General features: G+C 38.7%; 1 protein-coding gene across 1 annotated transcript in view; it reads right to left on the bottom strand.

Moving 5' to 3' along the window:
• The window catches only part of NCOA2 (nuclear receptor coactivator 2), a 252,360-nt gene extending 226,865 nt beyond the window's left edge, over positions 1 to 25,495 (bottom strand). The window contains exon 1 of the mRNA XM_025041207.1: positions 25,007 to 25,495. The gene's annotated coding sequence lies outside the window, so the exon portion shown is untranslated. The remainder of the gene's footprint in view (positions 1 to 25,006) is intronic.
• Positions 25,496 to 25,739: the final 244 nt, after the last annotated feature.

Genomic DNA, 25,739 nt, shown 5'->3' on the forward strand with positions numbered 1-25,739 from the left:
ATAACTGTTTCCAAACACAGTGACTATTTTACAAGGCACACTATCGCTTCCTATTTTCGGAATAAGCGCCCTCAAATTAAATAGGCCATGAGCTGGTCTCTCTTTTGTGAGCAGAACCCACAGTAAAAATTTATTTTACACAGCGACCCAGGACATACACACACAGGGACACATGCACGTGCACCTACATGTTGTGCAGCACACTCTAAAATTTCTCTATTATATTCACTAGGTTTGTTTTTAAGCTGGTTAGAACCCACTGAAGTGATAAACCACTAACGGTACGTAATGTACAGTTTGAAAATCCCTATGACAGAAGCAGGAGAGAAGAACATGAATAGATTTAACAACTTTAAATTTATTTAGATTATGAAACAAGTACAAGTGCAACATTATTTTAAAGGTCTATGGTTGGATGTTTTACTTTATACTACACTAAATTTCAATAAAAAATAGACCAATGAAATTCAATTTTCATAGAAAAAGGCTACTACCTTAGCCCAAGGTAGTAGCGTCATAAATGCAGCACTTATGTAATACTCCTTTCTGTCAAAACCTTATTCACATGTATCTTTCCTCCTCAGTCAGGGATCCGGGGCCCAGGCTGGGAAAGAGCTGCCCGAGAAAGTCAATCTCAAAGCACTGAGGATGCAAACACTCAGCTGGCCTGCTCTTGACCCCTGGAGCATCCCCCAAGCATCAGCTAACATTGATGGCACGCATGCAATCATCAATCTAAATTTTGAAAAATATATATTGATTTTCCACAAATGATGATGATGGCTTTTTTCTGCAGTAAATGTGCTTATACAATGTTTTTTCTATACACCAAGACCACGATCAACACCAAGAATAAAAGAGTGCTCTATGTATTTATTTTTAAGACCTATTAATCAATCAAGTTCTCTAATGAAACAAAATCCATACCAAAACGTAACAAAGTCCTGATTACATGGAAACATTTTTAAAAATATCATCCTATCTTTCCAAAAACAAAAAAATCTTATTTCCCATCTATTAGAAATCTCCTACTACTGTAATACATTTATATTTCCTTGAAATAACAATTTAGAAAGGAAGACTAACATATAGTGGACTTAATTAGGCATAAATAAGTAAAAAATCTAATATTTAGTATTATATTTATTAGCAGTACCCAAAGTATCCATTAAGGATTAAATCTCTTAACATTTCCCATATCTTTAATCAGTTTGGCAATTTTGAGCCATCTAAGCAAAACAGGCTAAACAGCTTTAAAAAAAAAAAACCTCACCACATATTTTCAAATAAAACTGTCTTTTGTGCTACTGCCTGATGAACTGGAATTTCTAGTCTAGAATTCCAGGCACCAAATTGAAAAGAATGTTTCCCATTTCCACAGTACTGCAAGTGGAAATATGTAAATTAGTTCATGGGCAGAATCATTAATTTAGATAGCAAGCAAAAACACATTAATTGAGCACCAAAAATGTGACAGTTCTTGCACGAAATTTAAAACAAGACAGCTGCTACCACTGGAGCTTATAAATCTAAATTAAATGAGCAAAAAAGCAGAGAATTCTAATTCTTGTTTTCCAAAGAAATGACAAGTCTGATAGTCAGTGCTCCACTCTTTAAACGAACAATGTTAAGTGTGAATCTGATTTCTAAAGGCTGATATCGGCCTAATTATCAGTGCCAAAATCATAGTTTGGGTTTGGGCAGAAAGCAGAAATTTTTAACCCAAGTTGAAACCACAAGAGATCAAGTAAAATGGATTCCTTCTGGTGACCTGTTTCCTAGAAGATCTGGATCAGTAACACGGCCTTTTGGTAGAATCTCAAAGGATCTGGCAACGCAAAAAATAATTTCACTGCTAACCATAATCCTATGAGGATTACTTCGAAAGTGAGAAAATTGAGGCTCAAAGAATTTAAAAAGCTTTCCCAAGGTCAACAATTAGTTACGGCAAATAAGAATGCAAGATATTCTGGTTCCAAAGTCTCAGCTCTTTCAGCTGCTATACTAAAAAGTGACAACATAAGATGAGGAAGCTGTCATGTGATCAACTTTGCTAAAAGCAGCCTGATGACGACGACTTTAACCACAACAACAGAGCGCACTTACACAACGAGGTACACCAGGCACTGTCGTCAGTGCCCCCTCTAATCCTCACAACAATAGGACCAAATAGCAGACACCATAATTATGATCGCCACACAGCGGGTTAGGTGGCAGAGCTGGGTTTCAGGTTATGCCTGAAGGGAGCTACCTTCATTCCATGAGGACCGGCGATTAAAGGGTATGGGTAGTCATGGGAAGAAGTCTTGCCTAGATAAATTTTTTGATGCTTTAAGCAATATTTTAGAAAGTAATTATTACATGGTAATTCATCCCTTAGCTAAAATGTAACACCACATAAGCCTAAGTTATCAAAAATCATTTTAGGAAGAATTTGCTGGTCCCTAAAGGATTTGCACAAACTCAAAGCATTATCCCCATCTCTTATCTAAGAAATGTATTATCATTTTCCACAATAATACTTAATTTCATGAGCACAGGAAAAATCACATATTTTAGGAATGTTTATTAGACAGACAGGTACAACATGTACCGGGAAAAGAGAATCAAAGTTCCCAAAATCCCTAAAAATGATTGATCAAGTGGTTTCACGCCGTCTTCTCGATTTCCCAATGCAGCACCCCTCGTCTATGACCATGACAGCGCATGGTCCCTGAAGGAGCCGGCAGACTACCTCTCCTCCACACAGCAGTAGTTCGCGCTGTCACTGTCGTTTCATTTCTACGATTGTTTTATTGGGAACAATTACTGGGAAAAATAAACTGCATTTACTGGTTATACATAGCACAGCCCAAAAGAAAAAAAAAAGTCTTCTTTGCACCAACTAAAAATTTTAAGTTACATGATAAAAATAGCAAGAACTCTATATCTTCTACATAAATCTTTGAGCAACTAAACTTTTGATTCTATCAATTGTTTCCTTATAATGATTTAGTTATTAGCTTGGATATCAACTAAAACTCAAAAATGAACAAATGCTGGTTACGGATTGAAATGCTCTTTTCTCACATTAAACTTCCACCGAAAGATATAAAAGTGTCAATGATTATGATGTTTATAAATAACTCACCAAGGCGCAAAAAAAAGGCAGTCGGATTAGTTCTAAGTGTTTTGAATATGCAAACATGAGCACTTAACATACAGTTTATGCCTTCTATAAATAAGATAGGAATCAAGTATCCAGCAGGTTCTTAATGTGAAGGGGAAAATGAAAGTAAGTATCAGTAATGCCTTAAGTCAACTGCAACCTAAAATTGAATGACTGACTATACGAAATCTTTAAAATGATCTTTTATTGTTTCTTTTAGTAAAGTCACATGAATTACCACTTACCTATATACTTCATATAACTTTTCTTTTTAATTAAATTTATTGGGGTGACATTGCTTAATAACATTATGTAAGTTTCAAGTGTACAATTCTGTAGCATATCATCTGTACACTACGCTGTGTGCTCTTCGCCCAAAGTCTAGTCTCCCTCCGTCGTCATATCTGACCCCCTCTACCCTCTGCATGCTCTCCCCACGCTCTTTCCCCTCAGGCAACCACCATGCTGTTGTCTGTGTCTAAGTCTTTGTCTGTCTGTTGCTTTCTTAATATGAGATCCTACTAGATGTCAGGAACCATTTTAGCACAAATTTTCTCTCTCCCTCAAGGCAAATTCTAATTCATTATGTGCCAACCCCCCCTTTCCCTTCTCCCCAGTTTAAATTCAAAATGACAATGAACACAAACAAGACTCATTTTCACAAGAATTCCAATTACGAACTAATATTTTTTCCATTCAACCAATTAGTTAGCATCTATAATGTGTCGGGCACTGTGCTAGGCAAAAAAGACCAGATCTCGGCCCTCTGGAGCTTATAATTTAGTGCGACTATTAGTTTCATGTCTACCTGCCCTAGACTGGAAGCCTGTTGTTACAGGACTCCTTTATAGCTAGGGGCAAACTCTCTAAGCCTAAAGCAATGTTCTACTATTTCTCTACAATGAAGCAAGACTTTTAAATGAGCAAACAGCCCAAGATTCTGTTCTTTCAGCCAGCATTTCTTAATTCATATATAACACATGAAATTCTTTTCTTTATAAAACTGCTTAATAGAATGAAATGACATATCTGGGATTTGCGCTTCACAATATTTGGTGGGGGTTAGCTGGTAAAGGTACAGAGTTGGTTCATGGTAGTTCATTATATTATTCTATCCACTTTTACACAGGTTTAAACTTTTCCATAATAATTTTTTAAACTGTAAAAGACTTTTAGCAAATAGTGAAAGAACTAATTTCAAGAATTTCAGGAAGTTGCACAGAAAGCACAGGATATTTCAACGCACTTTATTTAATCTGCCGCGGGATCCTGAATCCTAATATTAACTCGATTATAAATATCAAGTTTTCATTATTTCAAACTGCTCGTTTGTTAAACCAAAGATAGCAGTGCTAACCTATCTCACTTAAAATATATTAGGACTCTGTGATAGAAGTTATCACAGAGGACCCTACGAAGATACCATGCTAAAGTACATAAGCACTAACGACAATCGTGTAAAAATATTTTCGTATTTTCTTTTATAGCGTAGTAAGTGAAATGGGGTTGTTATTTAACACCATACATTTACCTAATGTAAAATAATATTTCTATGTTACTCAAGCTTATACAGGTGATGACAGAAACAACCTAAGTACATGGACAGAAAAATTAGTAAAGAAAATGTAATGTAGACATACAATGGAATATTATTCACTCATAATAAAGGAAATCCTGCCATTTGCAACTCTGCAACAACATGAGTAGACTTTGAGGGCATTATGCTAAGTGAAACAGGTTGGATACAGAAAGACATATACCATATGATCTCACTTATCTGTATAATCAAAAAAAATGAACTCATTGAAACAGAACAGACTGGTAGTTGCAGGGTCGGGGGGAATGGGGAGCTAGGTAAAGGTGGCCAAAAGGTATAGACATCCCGTCATGAGATAAATAAGTTCCAGGGATGTACTGTACAGCATGGTGACTATAGTAAATAATACTGTAAAGTATATTTGCAAACTGCTAAGAGAATAAATCTTAAAAAGTTCTCATCCCAAGAAAAAATTTGTGCGTATGTGATGATGGATGTTAACTACACTTACTGTGGTTATTATTTTACAACATATACGTATATCGAATTTTCTCGTACACCTTAAACTAATAAAATGGTATATGTCAATTAAATCTCCATAAAACTACAAAAAAATTGGTACATAATTTTGTTTTGTTTCAACAAGGAAGAAAAGGAACAGAGAGGTCGTGGCCCCGGTGTGATGAAATCATGGAAGATCAGGACACACTAATATTCTATTTTGGAAAAGCTTAAGTATTTGTTGCTCCAGGCCCACCAACAATATCTAGAATACAAAATGCAGCTATTAGATATTGTTGCTCAGGAATCCTAGAAGATGAACCAGGGAAGGAAGTTAGCACATCCGTTATCTATTCAGAATGAAAAGTACAGTCTATTTGTAAAAATTAGTCTGATCCAAGTCAGAGAGTGGACGTATCTCTTTTTCAACATACCAAGATAGCAAAATGGTGCCTACCAATTGGTAAATTACTAAATGATATCACGTGCTCCAGAAGGGTTAATACAACTGACATGGAAACGCAGTTTGTTCCCCAGAGATTCATTTTCTCACTCTGATTCACTGTAGGATCAGCTGTGTTAATAATAATGTTCTGCAATTTTATGTCACTTTTCCTGCTAAAAGCTCAAATGTGAGTTGATATGGCACATCATAAACTACACAGATGGCACTCCACAGTCTCCACGGCTCCGACTGCATAGCTCACTTAACTTACTAATAAATATTCCTATTTCTAGATTTAAAACTAATATGAAAAATTAAGGAAAATGGTAGAAAGACAGTGACTTTTCTTATCAGTTCAGTGGTGTCTACTTGAAAAAGTGAAGACCGAGTGCGCTGAGCATGACAGTTCCTTCAGATGCTTGTGCACACAGGTGTGCTCTTCCAGAAACGTGGGAGATGAAAAGGGGGCTAGGTGGTGAATGAGATTGATAAAGCTGATCCATATATGGGGACCCACAAAATTGGAAGCCACCCTAGCGGCCTGGCCTACACCACGAATGTAAACCTAAGTCAGCCTGAGTCTATAGGAAACACCTGTCAGGGGAGCCTACCATACACCAATCATAACCCTCTAACTCAGCTTGAGCCTGCGTACCTCACCCTAGAATACAGGACCCGCTGGCCTTCCAAAGAAATGCCGACCTCCTCACCCGTCCCGCCCTGTTCCCATGTTACCTCTTCCATGCTCTACAAAACTTGCTCTTGCCCAAAATCCCTTGGGAAGAGGGCTCCTCTGCTCGTGGGGCACTATGTGCCCCCAATCCATCAACTGTCTTCCCTTGGATAAAGGACATCACACTCGTTACTAAGCTGTTTTCGTCTTGTCATTTGACAAGGTTATACTATTTGCTATGTGACTGTGCAACAATCAGACTTAAAAGGAAAAATTCTCACCAAGGAGGAGCTAGACCTGAAATCACTATCTTCTGTTTTAGCCCCCTGACCTGTAATTATTCACTGAAGGTAAACACATGGTCAGAAGCTTGACCAGAAGTGAAGTAACGATATCAGTCTAAAGTATGTTACTGAAATTTATAAATCATACTTAAATCGGACTCCTTTAAAAACCAAATATTTTTAAATTGTTCTATTCTATATGTACAGATGGACTACGATCATCCTAGAAATTTCCTTTCGATATTCACAAATGCTTCGCTCATTACTAGTAAGAGGAGGCATTTATTCCTTTGAACTTCATGAACGGAGCAGCTTCTCAATGTTCTTCACTGGTTACTCTATCTCACTATCTCATCTTTCCCTGTGGATCTAGAAATCCCCCCATAGGGAATTTAGCTATATTAAGTTTCCCATCGTCTCTGGGTAAGCCGATGAACTCCATTTGTGTAGTAACTGCAGGCAAACACGACTGAATACAGGCATCCTCATGATGATTTGTGAAATGAGAATTTATCTATGGAACAGGCCAGATCTTAAAAAATTCAGAAAACCAACTTACTCCTATGGAAAACTCTTACTGCTGATCGGATTTAATTAAACTATACAATGAAGACCACTGAGGTGGAGGACAGCTAAAGAGACTTGCTTTCCTTGGTGATTCAAGTGGTTTCACGGCTTCTACTTACAGGATTATATTCAAGCTCCAAGAAACACAAAATGATTTTGGTGAATTATGTCCAACTATTCTAAGCATGAGCTTCAATTTTTTCTGAAATAATTATTGTATATTAAGCCACATTCTAAATTAGTCAAAAATAATTCAAATCTTAGGCAGTAATTTTCTCAAAAGGGATTCTAAATTATAATCAAAACCAGACAAATGATTCCAACACTGAGGTCCTATTAAATATTTCTTTGAAAAACCTAAGTATAATCTCTTTGTAGAGAATACTATTGTCCAGTTCCAAGACCAACACTTAGATGTCGAACAAGCATTCAATCTCCCAGATTAATGAAATGTGAATTTTATGTACTTTATTTTTCTGATATTTTCAATATAATTAAAATGATCTGCTACCTCTGATTAGTTTTTTAAATACTCTCCAAAGGGTTTCTAAAACATAAGAAGCTTTAACTTTATTGATTTAAACCAATGGTCCCCAACCTTTTTGGCACCAGGTGCTAGGTGGTCCCATGAGAATCTAATGCCTGATGAGCTGAGGGGGGAGCTGAGGCGGTGATGCCAGCGCTGGGGAGCGGCTGCGAATACAGACGGAGCTTCGCTCACTCGCCTGCCGCTCACCTCCTGCTGTGCAGCCCGGGTCCTAACAGACCACGCGGCGCCAGTCCAAAGCCTGATTTAAATCACCCTCCTCTCAATCTTCTGCATAAAACAACACTATCAGCTTCACCTTCAATTCCACGGAACCACATGGATGTAACAAAGTAGACTAAATGATACCTCAAATAATCTTTGTCCTTTCTTCCACCCCCACCCATTGCGAACCGCTGAAGATGACCTACGAGGTGCTAAAATGCTATGTGACTATATTAATATTCATTCTGTAATCAGAGTAATAGAACATTTACTCTATACAGTTGATAATTACAAAACAGTTTATAATGTATCCTGACTATTATAGTGTGAGTGACTCTTTTCATTTCAGGAACATTTAAGGAAACTGGGGCACAAAGTCACACTTGTTCAAGTGATGGAGGTAGACCACAGTCCGGACAGCGCAGCTCTTAGTGCTACTTCAAACTAATGTCACAGAACTAAAAAACCAACAAACAAAACCCTCCTATAATCAAGGAACTCCACTGTTTACCGGTACATTCTATTAGCATCTTACAACAGAACATTCCACAAATCATTAGTAGATTCTCTAAGATTTTACAATCTTTCCGCCCTTCGCTGACATCATTTTATAAGTGACTAGGAAGAAAAACTAATGACAAGATCTTGAAAGATTTTACTTTCATTTCATCCTGAAAATTGAAATGCCTTTTCCATAGACAAGTCTGTGGCTAGTAGTACGTAAAATATCATTAGTTACTTCAGTGTACGGTTTTCTTATATTTCTGCTACTGAGTTTATGAATACATTAGAGTGAGCTGAAATGGTGCACGCAGAAAGATGATGGATAGCCTTGCCTAGTCATCTCCATGCTCCTGGTCCCCAACCCTCTACTTCTCAGATGACTGGCACTCCGAGTGGGATGGAGGGTCCCATGCCCTGGCCTCTACTCAGCACCTGGACCAGAGGCTTCAAGCCTAGCTCCCCACCGTATCTATCAGAGTCACTTGAAGAATCTTTAAAAAAGCAGAGATCCAAAAGAAATCTCAAAGAAATAGTGGACTTTCCATTTTGATAAGCAAAGTAGACAATTCAGGCACTCTGAAGTTTGGGCTACAGACTTAAATAAAGATTCTGACATCCATGCTCCCAGCACATGACAAGCAGCACGTTTCTTAACAAAAACCTGCCTCATCGACAGCATGACCTGCTGAAGCGGCGCCAATCTGGTCTTCCAGAGGGGACTGTGTTAATTATTACCCATGTTGTGAGTGGCTTACAGGGATAACTTCCTAGAAATGTTTCTGGTAAAACAGTCCAAAAATTATGTCATTATCATTTAATCGCACAGTAAACATATGAATAGGAAAGAAAAATAATAGAAAGAGGCCACATTTTTCTCTATTTGCAAAAAAAAAGATAATTTTAGAATTTTAAAATTTTAAAGACACATTTTAGAAAGATTAACTAATGTAATGCAATCCTTCTTAGTGAGAAACATCCTTTACCAGAAGATTTCTTTAAAATCATCTGATTCATTCTGGCTTCATTAATAATAAAACCTATTTGATCCTCGCCGCTCTGTGAGGCAAACAAGTATTATAATCCCCATTCAACAAAAATGGAAATTAGGACTCAGAAACATTAAATCACTTGTTCAAAGTGACAGGTCCAATCCATAGGCAATATATACTTAATCATTACTAAACTTTTAAATCATACAAACTTACCTTAGTTAAAAAAAAAAAAAAGCCTGTAAGTTTTTACCAGAAAGTTCTTCTTAATGTCCAACTAAAAGCCCATTAGCTACAGTTTAAGAACAGTGTCTATTGTGGAACTAAAGAACCGCTGCTCATTATATCTCATATTGAATCACTTCATCTGCCTCAGAAATAGTAACTCCTCCTTCCTCTTCTCTTATTTTAAAGGAAAGGACAGTAACACTTCATCTTTCTACAACTTAGCCTGTGATGGTTGTTGGTTCCATCGACCTGATGACAGTCCCCAAAGATGACCACAACCTCCCAGCCCACGTGCTCATCTTCTAACTCCGACTGTTACATCCTTCCCAAAGAAAGCTGCGACCCATGTTCCCGACTGATGCTGAATCTGGATTTGGGAGGCTTGTGCCTAAGGCCCAAGTGACCCTATGTGACATCTGTGGTTAAGTCATAAAAGGAGACACCACTTCCTTGGAACTCTCACTCTCTGAACCCCGACTGTCATGCTGTGAGGAAGCCCAAGCAGGTACACAGAGAGGCCACCTATAGGTCATCTAGCCTATAACCCAACCAACGGCCCACGTCAAAAGCCAGGCATGTAAGTGAGCAAGGCTTCAGTTGACTCTTAGCGGCTGACTCGGCCCTGGCTTTGAGTCTTCCTAGCTGTGTCCAACACAACACACATGACACACATTTTCCAATCCTTATCCACATTTGTGAGCACAATGCCACCAAGTTTTAGGTGGTATATTATGCAGCAACGGTAAATGGAACTCCCTAATGCAGAACACAGCGAGAAATGAAAAGGAGACAAAAAATGAAAAACTACTTTCTGAACATTTTAAAACAAACATTCCAAATTCTGTGCTCTAAAGATCACTAGCTTTACAGATAAGAATTCTCGGATTCTCACGTAAATCTTATTAAAAGTGCATATAAGAAGAAATAAGAACACACAAATATTTTCTATCTTCGTCCTATGCACATGTCTCTTGAATGCCTTCTCTTCTCTGACAAAATCTCAATCAGCCTTTGAGGCTCGAATCAAACACTACAGTTGCCAAGAAGCTTTTCCTCACCTCACAATATGAACTGTTTGCTCCTATAAAATATCTGTCTAGACCTCTCCACATAATTTTCTATTCTAATGCATATGCTGTACTGTAATTACTTGTCCACATGTCTCTTTTCATCCTTAAACTGTGCGATCTTCCAGGATAGGGATCATTTCTTTTTCGATCTTTGTGTTCCTAATGACTGGTACATAGGAAGCACTCATTAGGTTTTTGCTGAATAAACAATAAACAAACCTGGTTATCAGGTTTCCATACCCACAGCAGATAAAGTGTAGAAAATCGGAATGGAGAAAAGAGACTCTTATTAAAAAATATTTTTTACTTTGAAAACATACCACATATACACAAAAAGTAACCAGCGAAGAGAGATGGAAAAGGGAAAACCCAGGGGCTAATGCTCCCTGGTACGGGGGTCACAGTTACTTAGGGGACAGACAGGTCAATATCTGAAAAGATCACATGGGTCTCAGTGAGTTTTAACCATATTTCAAATCATTTAGAACACAGGGAAATACCGTGTGTTTTAAAGTATTTTTTTCTAAATGACTAATTTTAATATTTGAGGTGCTCAAAGGAATAAATACCAGAAGCAGAAAAATGAGATACACCAGACCTCATTTTCTGAAGGTTTTATACAGTCACTGTTTCACGATAATATCACTTTCCTTATATTATTTTTGTTGTCCCTCAACCCCTACCAACTATCCTCAATGTCCCTGTCTTGGTTACATTTCAGAACCTTGAAGCACCTTCCTCCCCACTGATCCAACCTGTTACCATAACCATTTGGGACATAGCACAAAACCACTTAGGAAACAACCACGATGCATCTGTCCAACCTTCTCCAATACATGCCAACATTTTTTAAAAATCAGTGCAACATGTACAGAATGACAAGAACAAGGAGGATATCAACTAGAATGCCTGTAAGACATTTCAAGTTTTGCAAAAAAAAAACAAAAACAGAAAATGAGACTTCTGAGTCATTTCATTTTAAATTCTAATCATCTTAAAATTGTCCAGATTTGTTAAAAGGCCCATGTACAGTCCCACTTTGTGTAACATTCTTGATGCCTCTTATCTATTTCCTAAGTGTATGATTTCCCAGTTTAAATAGTAACGATAATATCTGCATTCTTCTTGAGTGGCATGTTGCGTTCTGTTTTGTTCTTTTATTGTCGGGGGGTGGCTACTTCTCTGTCCCATCCAGTAAAGTTCAGAGTATGATTCATGGTTATTAGCCTAACAAGGTTCCACCTCTAAGAATATTATTACTTTAAAAGAAGACAGCCTCAGTTTTTATCTTTTTTTTCCCCCTAAAGCCGAAAAGTTTCAAGCTGAGACTTACTCTGGGGTTATTAAAATTCTTGTTATTTCTTGTTTTCTTTGAGTGCTAGTGTCTTTTCCACTCGTGACTCTTACACTGAGGATCTTAGATCTATACTAAGAATTTAATTACTACTTTTCCACTGGATTAGGTAGGCGAGACTAACCTCGCCAGTGTACACTGCACACCTGTGAATGATTTACCTTTTTACTCCATTTCTCAAAGTGAGAATGAACTCCAGATATCGGCTGTGATTCATGAAGGAAGACAGGGCTCTACTATACTTTAATAAGGTTCTAAAGAAGGGAAGACAAGAGGAGATTAAAAAGGAAGTAAAGAAACTAGAAATCATTTGGGAGTAAGAAAATCAGAAAGGCGAACAAATGGAGACACTGCAAAGAAAAAGAAAAAAGAAATAGAAACCTTCAAATTTGAAGTTAAGGTGTAGTCAAGTATTCAAGAAACTCAGCTGCCATACTCCAAAACACGAAAGAAATTCCTGTCTCTACAATGTTACTCCAAAGAAGTGTTTGAATAAAAGCTTTCTATTAGCCAAGTGGGCTACAAAATTAACATCTCAATCTCAACACCCCTCCTGTGCCTAAAACAGAAGTCTGCTAATTTCTAGCAAAACAAAACTCTGACATCCTCACAGGCAGGTCTGACCTCTGTATCTGCGCCCCTCACAGCAGCATTAGGGGTATCCCCTTACAGTATACTTGTAGAAAGTACCTCTAGGTCAGTTCTAAAAGAGACTTCAGAAGGAGCATGTGTCACGAAAATGCCCTAAAATGCCAATATCTCAAGAAATAAGTTCTCAAAGGTTATGATTTTCTTTAGCCCTGATCGAATTTATTAACATATGTAACCATTTAATTTCCTAACACTTCTAAAGAAACTAAAGTCTGAACACTGAAAAGGTTGTTTGCACAATATGAATGCCCTCAACACTACTGGCCTCTACACTTAAAACAGTTATGGCTAGAAATTTCATATGAATTTTACCACAATTTAAAAATGTAATTATAAACAGTAAGCATTTAAAAAAAAAAGTCAATGTCTAAAGAAAACGAAAAACAATAACTAGGACTGCTTCATATTAAAAGGGTCTATAAAACCAAATGCAATGAGTGACTTTGATTAGATCCTGGTTTGAAAACCAAAGCTGTAACAGACATTTTGGGGACAACTGAGAAAATTAAAACAGAGGGTTGATGTCTGATATTAGTTTTCTTAGGTTTACTAGTTGTACTGTGTGTGGTTATATAAGATAAAGACTTTGTTTTAAGACAGTACTTTATGGATAAAGGGTCATCGGTAACTTACTTTCAAACAGTTCATCCAATACACACAAACACAGTGAGGAAGAGGAAGACAGCATATACAGCACTGACGGTTATTTAGCCACTCTTCTTTCCACGTTACTGAAGCATCATGGGAGCTAAGGAAAAGGGATATATGACACTACATATCACGAAGCATCCCCCTGCCTTTCTACCGGAGTTGTATACTGTTTCCACTACTTAATATACAATTGCTTGGTGACATAATGTTAATAGAGGACAGATGAATAGCCTTCTGACTTATTCTACAAATATAGTGATCCCACGAAACAAGAATTATTGTTTGAGAAGAAATTTAGGGAGAATATTGAGAATATTTTTTATAGGTGTGACGACAAAATACACTAATGTGTGGACTGTAAGGGCTTTCCTCTTTGGATAGCTGTAGAATTTCATTACTTTATCTAGAGAGACATCAGCCCTTCAAAGTGACAGTTCTGTTCTCTTTTTTATCACTTCTTCAAAGGAAGTATTTAAGTGCCAATCCCGGCATACTTTCTTTGTATTTGGTTTTGTTTTATTACTTTTCCAGAACTACCGAATTTCCCCAAGGTTTTCTTTACCTTTTTTCTCTTTTTTCCACTATAAACTGAAATTATTAATCTCTCTTCTCACCGCAGTGTCAAAATATTCTGCAGGGGAAAATTTAATAAGTCTGGGTATAAAAAATATTCAGTTTTACTGAAGCCACAGAGCCAAAAATTTAAGATTTTACTGTTTCTAATTTGAAGGTAAGTGGCCTTACATACGTATTTTTGTAAAATGCGTGATCAATGTAAACAAGCAACTTACTACTAGCAACCTTTGAATAATAGTTAGACCGCATCTCTTTGATTGATTATATATGTTGCTATTAACTGAGATCAGTAAAATAAACTCCCAAATAGTTTTATTTCCAATGACTGCTTCCTAAATTTTAGAACAACATTAGTTTTCTCTAGGCAAATCAAAGAGCATGTGAAGCAACACGTGCTCACGGGAACCCGGGAAGAACAGACTGAGGCACAGCGGCTGAACCAGGGAAAAATGGGTTTGTGACGAAACTAATTCGTGTTTGGAAATGTCGTTTGGTAGTGAGTGGGGAACTGTATTATTATAAAAGGGATATTCAGGGAACATCAGTCTATTAATGACTTAGTGTACGGAAGGAGACTTCCCTAAATCGGTCCAAAATATACTTTAAAAAAGAAAGCGTTTAAGCTGTTCCGTATACTGTTTGAGAGGAGGAAAGTGAATGACAGAAATATATAAATATATACATATATGTTCCATCCTTACCATTTACCCAATTTTAGCAAACCAATAAGAAAGCAGGTACAATTTCTTATTATACCTGTTTTAGTCAGACAATAAGCCAATGCATATCATCACTTTAGACTTATTTATAGAACACAAAAGACAGACAAATTTTAATGCTGGTGTTTTAGTTCATGGTTTTTCTCCATGACATTAAACTCCAAAGAATGTACATCAAAAATTCTAATTTTCTTTACTAACATGTTACGAACTAATGCTCAATATATTTATCTAAACCTTTCCCAAAACGTCTGTAAGTAGTCTAATCCACTCAAAGTCACAAGTACTCTAAGGTGACCGCTCGGTTTGATAAAGCTGATAAACGAGCAGTATATCCTCAAAAACCTTTACATGTACCTGCTCCCCTGGATTTATTCTGTACATACCTTCATTCCTAGAGGTTTAAGTCAAGGCTAATTCCTCTGTGTCGATATTTTCCTTCTGCACAGTCCCAACCTCCTTAGCCTAGATTCAACACAGCAACTCGAGGCCACCTCCAGTTTCTTTCTGATGCCTGCCCGCCCCTCCCCCATTATACACTCAATTAATCCCTTTCTCGAAGAGAGTAAACATTTACGAAAAAATGAGGCAGGCCCAGAAAAACTGGGCTGGAGCCACTGGAGACACCTGAAGCCCACCTGGAACCTGCTCAAGGAGGGAACAGAAAAGGGTCTGCAGTGCCGCTCGGCGAGAAGGCCCCGCGCCTCCTTCACGGCCAAGCCAGGCGAGGCGGGGGCTCAGTCCCGGAACAGCACAAGCCCAGAAGGCCCTCCCCTGCCTTCCTTGTTTGTTATGTGTTCTTGGGTAGAAGAGTCCCCTCACTTCCCACTGAAAAAGGGAAAAAAATCCCCCACATGTTCAGTCTGGGAACACAATGCATGGGATGAAGGACTGTGGGGCTCAGGGGTGCCCGGAGGGGGCAGGCCATTAGTACCCGCCTCCTGTCCCAGAATTAAGGACACAGATCAGAAGACTCCATACACAAGAGCCATGGCAGGCAACCCTGACGCAGGCCACTGGGGCGCAAGCGGACATCTTGGGACCTCAATCCACTGGGACTCGCCCCGTGCGCCATCTACCACAGGCTCTCTCCAGACTCCTCACCCCTTCCTTCCCCACCAGGGGGTCGGTGGCTGCCTCCAGTGACAGTGACAGTGAGAAGAGCAGGGAGCAGCTGAGGGCCTCTCCTAGTGAATCATGACCCCCGCAGGAGTCCCAGCTCGCCCCACAGACCGCATGCAGGGCCAAGCCGGATGTGCCCGGGCCCAGCCCCTTGCCGCTCAAGCCTCTGCTGCCCAAGGCCAAAACCTGGGGTTCCCGTCATCTCCTGGCTCTTTTCTCCTGAATGCCTTTTCCCGAGTTAGTACATCCACTACTACAATGAGATCACCAATGACAATGAGAATGCGCTGTTATTATGTGAGTGTCCTTTACCGGAGAAGGACAACGTTCCAGTTTGGCTTTCTACCGTCCTTCTATGTCCTGGCATTTTGTTGACTTTTGTCACTGTCAAATGTCACTGTTAACATGTTCAGTTCATAATGAATAGCATGTCATTTTCTCATGTTATATCTAATAGCTTAAAGTCTCTTATTCATTATTATAATTCTTAATTGATTATATACACCTCTTGCTTAAAATGAAAGGGAGTATAGCAAAAACGAAAGATCTTTATGTAATTCCAATTGCTTCACTAGGCTCCATTATATATACTTACTATTTGTTTATTTAGCAGAGACTCTGGTGGTGCAAGAATAAAATGACATTTTTTAATGGAATAAACATTTTTATATCATACTTCTACAGAAAAACCTTAAGGAATCAAGATACCAGTATTACCTAAAACAGCAACAAGAACCCTACACACAAAATAATTCTCAAAATAGAATTATAGAAATTTAAAATACCATAATACATTACCAAAAACTCCAGAGGCAGGCATTCCTAAGGCTTTATGAATTTGGTCACAATTTTCACCAATCTTAACGCATCTTACTATTTCCAACTTATACTATTTCGACCATTTGACGCTAATGAACACTTTCAAGACATCTAACACTAGAGAATCTGTGATGACATCCTAAAACCGGGGAGAGATAATACGCATAAAAGCCAGGGAATGTAATACTCAGTCCCACTAGACAACAGGCTCAGCTGGATGGCAACGTTGTCCAGCAGCCGACTAACTTCCAACAATTCTGCCGAATCCTGTGCTGTGTCTGTGCTAAGTCATCTGCTTTCAACCTAACGGCTTACTTAACAAACAACTAGCTTCTCTAAGTGCAGTTAGCAGAGCAAATCTATTTGGTAAAGAGGAAAACTGCAGATCGTGATCCTATGTGAAATCCTTAATGATCATAAAAGACTTTCCCACAATCAGCTTCTCTAAGTGCAGTTAGCAGAGCAAATCTGTTTGGTAAAGAGGAAAACTGCAGATCGATCCTACGCGAAATCCTTAATGATCATAAAAGACTTTCCCACAATCTTGATTGTGTTGCCTTTACTACACCCATCTTTTATCTCCAAACTTAAGAAAAAAATTGGGAAAGTCAGGGAAGGTTAGAGGAGGCAGGGGAGAGAAGTCTACAAAAGACTTATACCTAAATTATTTATCTTTCCATCCTCACTTCAAAGCACTGAGCCATGCTGGACTTAGTCTCAATGCATAGAACACCCAACAAGACATCCACGGCAGGCCGCAGGCATGAGGGAGCAGGTACGGCACAGCAGAATCACCTCAGCACCCGCACAAAGCCCCACCGTCTGCCTCCATAACTATCAAAACCAGCTTCCATAATTTCAAGAAATACTATTATGTTAAACTTGTAGAAAGTCATACATCCTTGATGCTCAGATTTTTAATAAAGAATATCCGTATTCTTTATTTAGGAATCTAAAAATATAGGTGAAAGAATCTGTACCTATGTGTCAACAATAACCAAAGGTGATTACCTAATAAACGTATTTATGAATAATTCTATTTTTAAAATATACATTGAAGCACATTAAAAATGTCTTTAAAAAACATTTTTATCCATATAACTACCTAAATTTTCCATTTAGTCCGACTCTATTGATACCAAGAAATGACTCAAATAAAGGTATAGGTTCCTCTAAGATATGCAATTCAATTTTTTGATTTACATGCTGAAATTTTTAATTTACATAACTGAAAGCTTTATTAACAATGGAATTAGAAATTTTTATCTAACTTAATATTAAATATTCTTACAAATGCTACATATTAACAATGGAATTAGAAATTTTTATCTAACTTAATATTAAATATTCTTACAAATGCTACTGTAACACCCAAGGCAAGGGAAGTCATTTCATGTTTGCACTGTGAGCTGACTGCATAAGCAGAAATCATCTGCCAGAAATGACAATCCTCATTTAGTCAGGTACTTCATGGGCAGAGACCAGTCAGCACCAACAGGAACTTCCAGAACTCACTCACACTCTGCGAGTCCAGCCTTGGAGACAGGGGATCACATTTCACATGGACACACTAAATGAGTAACAGAAAATATCATGCATTATATTTTCATCTGTGCCAACAGGTTTTCAGCCCTCAGCAGCTGGAACACTAAAAGCAGGATACGCTGATCCCACACGTGCCGAAGGTGCAAGAGTTCCCTGAAAGCTCTCCTCGCTCCCTGCAAACAATTGAGCAGACAGAATTCCACAAATAGCAGAGCACAAGTCAGATGACTGAATATATTATCAGCCTTCTTTTGGACTACAATATCTCAACACCGCGTCATCCATGCTACATAGACTGCAAAAAATCTGCAAAACATGCATCACACAATCACCGTCTTAAAGTTAAATATATTATAATTAAATATATTTTAAATAAATAAGAAACCAAATATCTATATCAGTGTTTCATCCTCTAAAACTATATCCCTTACAGTGCTCTCTCAATCTATTTTCTGCCTACCCCACCCCCAATCAAGTTTTCTTGAGCTTATTTTCTGAGCTTTTTATTGTAAGAAACAATAGGCAACTTGAATAGGCTTTTTCAAAATACACTCCTACCCATTTTTCCTTTCCTAGTGGAGAACTGCTGTGTTATCTCAACAAAGCACTGGATAAGACACATCCACACTTCGCTGAAAGGAAGTGTAGCCATCCAGCTAACAAGAACACAAGCTAAGGGGGCAGGGCTAAGAGACAATGTTTGCCTGGGTTCAAATTCCTCTCCAGTAGTCTGGCTGTGTGACCTTTGGCAAGTTATTTGACAGCTCTATGCCTCCACTTCCTGAATGGTGAAAGAAGAATGAGATCGTCATCACATCACAGTGAGAAATGTCGCAGAGTATACGACACGGCCATCTCGATCCTGCACCAGGTTTATTGTAAGCACTCGATAAATGTTACCTGTCTTTACTTCACCCATGACAGTTCTTATTTCGTGAAAATTAAAAGACAAGAAAGAATCCTGCAATTTAAGAATTGTTAAACACTGGGCCTAAAACAGCTAGAGACTTACCTGTAGGTCTTAAGGTAAGTAACATCTGTCCCTGTATAAGGCCTACCTTGAGGCAGGGTTTAGGACATACATACCTGCTGATAGGATTTACAGGACTGGAACTATTCAAATCTATTCATCCTTTTTATGGGCTAAACAACTAAACTAGACTGAGAGCCTTGTAAAGGCCTGCAAACATTTACTTATCAGATTCCTAAAGGGAAGACATGCTCAGACTCACCATTCCCTTTGATATTTATGATTTCTCGAGGTTAATTTTTCCCCAAAAGTTTTGCCCAGAGGCACAATGACTTAATACTCTGAGCTTCATCTTCTTCTGAAAAATGCGGATAACCTCTATTTTACAGGATTGTGACAAAAATGAAAGAATGGAACACAACTCAAAAAGCCCATAGAGTAGTCCCCCGCCCCCATCTGTGGGGCATATGTCCCAAGACCCCCAGTGGATGCCTGAAACCACAGGTAGTACCAAACCTAGCATACACTGGTTTTTCCCCTACATATACATACCTATGATACAGTTTAATTTATAAATTAGGCAATTTCACACATAGAAGATTTGTTCTTAGCATAGATCTTAGCAACCTCAGCATACAACTTTTTTTTCTTATTAAGTAGAGAACTTTCACCTTTTCACTTAAAGAAAGTACTTGATGGCTTTTCTTTGGCATATCCAAATTGCCAGCATCACTACTCTTGCTATTTGGGGCCATCATTAAGTAAAATAAGGGTGACTTGAACACAAGCCCTGCAATACCAGAATAGTCAATCTGATAACCTAGATGGCAACTAAGTGACTGACCACCATGGAGACGCTGGACAATGAGATGAGTAATGTACTGAGTGGGACAGAATGGGATGGTGTGGGACATTGTGAGTTTTCATCATGCTACTGAGAAAGGCACGCAATTTAAAACTAAATTGTTTATTTCTAGAATATTCCATTTAATATTTTCAGACTGAGGTTGACCACGGGTAGCTGAAACTGTGGAAAGCAAAACTGGATTAGTTGGAACTACTTTAACATCTAAATAATGGACAACCATAACAGAACACCTGTGAAAGGCTGTGCAAGGGAGTTTTCCATCCTTTACAGATCTAGGGCGGAAAGGCCCAGAATACGTCACCTTTAAGCAACAATGCACAGATAATCCACAGAAATGGAAAGTCCCTGATGTTTTGCACTGTCACCTTCAACTAACTAAAGATCGCCATCCTGACCACACACTATTTCAAAGGAAATAAAACAGAAAACTAATTATAAATATTCATACCTTCGTTAAAGGAAACATATTTAACTTATAAGCTAATCAGTCAAGAGAATATTTAGCAACGTTTCTTATTATAAACATTATAATCCTATTTTCAGGAAGAAAAAAACCCAAACCCAAATCAAAGTAGAATTTTCTAACGTTATATAATTAAAATTACACACACACACACACACGAACAAATCTTTAGTATCAAAGCAAATTGAATATTAAGGCCACCATGTCCCTTTCCGCCTTCTCTTGACAATAAAAGAAAGGAATCACCCACTCTATGTACCCCGCCTTTAATAACTGGACTTGTAATGGTTTGTGTGGACCCCAAGAAAGAAGAAAGCCACTAAGACAGACTCCTGGTGGCTCGAATTTTAAAAAAAACAGAGCCTAGAAGCCATTTTGAAACAGGGGCCTCTCACACAAGGCACACTTCAGGGAGAAGCCTGCACTAAACTGCCTACCTGCACTGTGTTCCTGTCATCCGAGCCAACCCTACAGAAAGGAGTTCCTGGAACTGTACTTCAACCAAGAAGGCTGAGGCTTTCCCCCATTTAATCTGAGCTGCTCAACTAAAGCCCCATCAGCACCTTCACAGACCAATCAGAGTGGCTGCATTCTGACCAATCAAGACAGTGCTTTTTGGACCAATCAAACTGCAACTGATTTGGAGTCCTCATTTGCATGAGAATGAACCAATCAGGGACCAGGGGTGGGGCCTTCTCTCTATATAAGTCAGCTCCCCTCGCTGTCTGGGAGAGTTTACTTTCCCTTTCTACCAAAGTCAGTTGACAGTATTTCCCCTGCAAGGGCTGAAACAGCAAATTAAGTCTTGCCAGAGCAGAGCCATCTCACAGTCATGCTGCCTCATAAGTAAACTGTAACACTATTGAGCTGTTCTCACTGAATGAAGTTTCCTTCCTCATTGCACCTCAAATTGGGGATTCCTATTGGTGTTGAGTTGGCACCAGCAACCACCAGTTGGTAGATCAGGGTAAAGTGCCAAAGCTGGGACACTCAAATACTCAATAACTGAACAAATGAATGAAACAATGGTTAAATAAGGCAACAATGCAAAAACAAGATCTAAAAAGTCCAAAATGAGATTTAAGTTGGCCCTCAGGAACTCTTTAACGTTCATGATTGGCTGCCTATAAGGCATAAATTCTGCCAGAATTAATATGCTAACCAATTCTCCATGTAGCTGTCAATTGATATCCAGAGTAAAAATTATTTTTTTCTTTCAGAACCTTTAACTAGTTGCTGATAATTTCCTTCCTACAAGCAGCTTTTTTCTTTCTTAAAATTAAGAGTCTATGCCCCAAAGCCTCAAAAGTTGCTAAGTAAAATACTGCCATAGGTCCTCTGCTTATTTAATTCTCCTCTAGAAATTTCCAACTAGGGAACCAACCGAAAATTGTCCTAGAATCAATATTTCCACACTCACATTATGTCATCACAGCCACTGGAAGCCAGAAATGTGGTCACTGATGAACATTTTATGGGGTAAACATATAAAATCTTTGCCCTAAAAAACCAAGAGTATTATGATCTACCTGCAGACCAGAGAGTCTCTTAATTTTTGTTACCTTCATAGCGTAAGTTTACCTTTAAGAGTTCCATTCCTTTTCATAATTAGTTTTGCCTCAGTTTTTACAACAGCTAGGGAAACTACACCAGCTTCTAAAATATCTGCAAAAGTCACATTCTCATTTCTATTTAGAAATTAGCATCTAGAATCCATAAAGGATGTATTTTCTTTATACCATCTGAATTGAGGGTCTGTACTTTATAAAATTGTCCTTAACAGCTTTTCCAGATATTACTTTTAATAGACTTTAAAGAGTAATAAGACACAATATTCTTTCTATGCTTTGGAATTCATAAACCCATCTACAAGCCTTTAAAACAAACAAACAAAAAAAGAAATAAACATAAACATTAAGAATATCTTTCTTGTTTAGCAAACAAGGCAGAAGTAAAATTAGCTTGAGATATGAAAGAGTATTTTAAAAAACTGGTTTTCATTCTGTTTGCCCTTAAATAGTTTTCATTATTGGTATGTAAATATAGTCTGTTTCATTAGAGGAAAAGATGCTGATTTGCTGCTAGTTTTATGATTCACTGTAATAAAAGACCAATACCTTAAAGCAGTGACTTATTTTCTCCCTCCTAGTCCCTTAATTTAAAATTGACAGAGCATGTAATAACATAATTACCAAACAAAACTATAAACACAAAATATTGAAAAGCTAGTGATTTCTTAAGTAGCAGTTCTGCCATAAAAACAGCTAAGCATTAATTATGCTTTTAAATATAATTTCAACCATAACATAATAATGGTCAAAATAACAAATAAGGACACTGTGCATTTCAGAAAACTAATCTTCTATAAAAATTGTTAAAAGAGACTCCTCTTTTTTTTTTGCTACCCAACATTCTAAGGACTAAATAAAAGAGTCACTTATAAACTCAACACAACACAATTTTTTCTAAGAAATCCAAGCTGTCAATTTATGGGTCACATTTTAACCCGATGTGATTTGAAACAGCTAAGGTACTGAATCCTTAAATATTGGCTGTGTAATGAAAGCACTGCTCACAGGTCCTTGATTCTGAAGCTTGGAGAGCTTTAATACGATATAACTACAGATAATGTCAACCAAGGAGCATTAATTACCCCTTTATGTACCCTCACACCACCGCCCAAGTCCCCCTCTGATCCTTACCTTTTATATTTTGAGGAAAATGCTCCCTAACACTGAGCAAAAGTCACATAAATTGTATTTAACCAATGAAGGGTTAAAATCAGAGCCAAACTATCTAAAAAATATTAAATTCATAATTGGGCTTTTCTCTTCCCTCTGCTTCAGTATCCTGACATCTAAAAGTCGGAGAACTCCTCTGTTAAGACTGAAATTCCCAGAGGAAGAAGGCTCCGATCCAGCCTGAGAGCACACAATGGAATCACAGCTGACGATGCACATCTTTTTCTAGATGTCTCCATATGCTTGAGAGGTTTTTTTTTTCCCCCTAGCCAGGCATTAGGAGACTTGCTACTCTCTGCCACCAAGAATCGGAGAACATTTTTAAATATTGTTGTAGATAATGAAGTAAAATAATGTGTTGCTCTCAAGCATACAAAAGAGAGAGCAGGGCACAATTCCGGGTGGCCATCAGTAACTAAATTAACTAATGACGGAGGGGTTTGAATGTTGTCAAATTTTGAATGTTGTTTAATTTATCATACTCCCTACTTCTGGCAGCTGTTTGTTTTATCTTCACGGTTTTTACTATTCTATCACTAAGATAACACCTGAAGGGCTACAGCAAAAAAGCAATTAATTTTTGTATAAATGAACACTCAAAATTATACTGAATCGGAAACGCACGTTATAAATTTGAAAATGGTATATTACAACAGAACACATTTGCAGGATGTGGTACTGTCCCCTAAAACTACAGTCTCCTTCAAGTCTTTCTTAATAATCCCATACTAATGAAAGCTTGAGAAACCAGTATAGATAAGATAAATATCATGTACACAAAATTCCTCAAAAAAAAAAAATTCCCCAAGATTAGTTAAAGCCATGGGATACTTATCACAAAATGAATGGATTCATTCTCCACTTAACATTATTCATTCTTTAAACTCCCAAAGAGTCTGCAAATTCCAGTTGAGAAAAGCAGCCTTACTGCTGTCAATGTACACTAACCTCACCAACAAAGAGCAGGAGCACACACACACACAGCAGTGTAGCAGCTGCTGTCTTTTTAAAAGACGGCTATTCCAGCGGAGCAACCTGTGATCTTTATAGAAAACCAAAGACCTACCTTCTCTATTCTTAAAAGTCAAGAGTTGAGAAAGTCAATAGGCTGAACGCAACCAACAGCTCAAAACCACCAAAGATGTCTCCTAACCTTGCATAAACCAGAAAAGTACCCACACGCATACAATTCAGCAATGTTTAAGAAAAAACTAAAATAATTTATTTTTAAGAATCTTTTGTGTGGGAGTAATCTGGCAAACTACATTTTACTCAGACTTTTCTGTAGACAAATATTCTTTGACTAGCTTTGCTCCTTAAATACCAACGCTTTATGTTTCAAACAGAGATGCTTTGGTTCCTAATTTCATTTTGTTTACTCAAGAAAGAGTAAAAAAAAAAAATAGAAAGAAATGCATACTATTAAACCACAACTTTTTTTTTAATGTCATCTCCAAATGCTGAACTTTCAAGTGCACTTTGGGAATTGGCGGTCTAATTAAACAAGGAACCAGTGAAGCCATTACAAACAATGATACTTTACAGTCCCCAATAATCAACTGACGTAAGGCTATTCATTTTCTGAGTACCCTTTCAAATGTCATTGTCCTCAAGCTGGAGTAGCTGAGGGAAACTTAGGTAGAGGTAAACAGATAACTCCTATAACCCTCGGTACGTAAACTCGACGCTGAGGTCCAGAACACGATTACTACAATATATGCCATTTTAGAAATGGGCCTCGGAGTTACTGCCACATCATAAGTGGCTTTAGACCTCAGCGGGTCTAAGACGTTTCCTGTGGTACCAGAGAAATAAGAGTATCTCGTGTACCTCTACGTGTCTCCTTGGCTCCGAGCTCCTGTAAGTGACACTACCCTACAGATCAAGGAGCGGGTGACTAAGGATGGACCAGAGTGGATAGCTCCTGGCGTCTCCATGACTCCCCCGCCCGCGTGCAACTCCGCTCCAACTGGTCCGGAAGAAACCCCGCCCCCTTCCTTCCTCCGGTCCTCACGATTGGCTTATCCACACCCGGCAGGTCAGCTCCCCGCCTTCGATTGGCTCACAGGCCCATCAGTCACACGCAGTGAGATTCGGGTCGGTGGGAGGGGAAGGCGTTGGAGGAGGTGGAGTGGGAGTGGGATTAGAGGACGAGGTGGCGGAGGAGGATGTTCAGGCTCAGTCCCCGGTTTGGGAAAGTTTCCCCTTCCAGTGACAGACCCAGAGGCGTTAGGCCCAGTCCAGCTCCGAGCTGGTGCAAGGGGCTCGGGTCCCCGATTCCCGCCCCTCGGTCCCGCAGGCCCCGGAAACCACTAGGGGGAGGGGGAAGAGGGAGGGACCATCTAACCAGGGAGCGACCCACCCCCGATCTCGGAAGAGACGCCTCTGGGACTCCCTGGAGGGGCCGGGGGCAGGGAGCTCCAGCACGCAGAGATGACCCTGCTCCCCTCCCCCAGCAGCCCCCAAGGGCCCGAGAGAAAAGTGTCCCCGGGCCCGGGGCGTGACCGTCGCGAGCCGGCCCAGCGGACCCCTCCCGCTTCCCCCCTGGGCCCCGGAGGGCCTG

The sequence above is a fragment of the Pteropus alecto genome, unplaced genomic scaffold (assembly GCF_000325575.1).
Source record: "Pteropus alecto unplaced genomic scaffold, ASM32557v1 scaffold87, whole genome shotgun sequence".
NCBI lineage: Eukaryota > Metazoa > Chordata > Mammalia > Chiroptera > Pteropodidae > Pteropus > Pteropus alecto.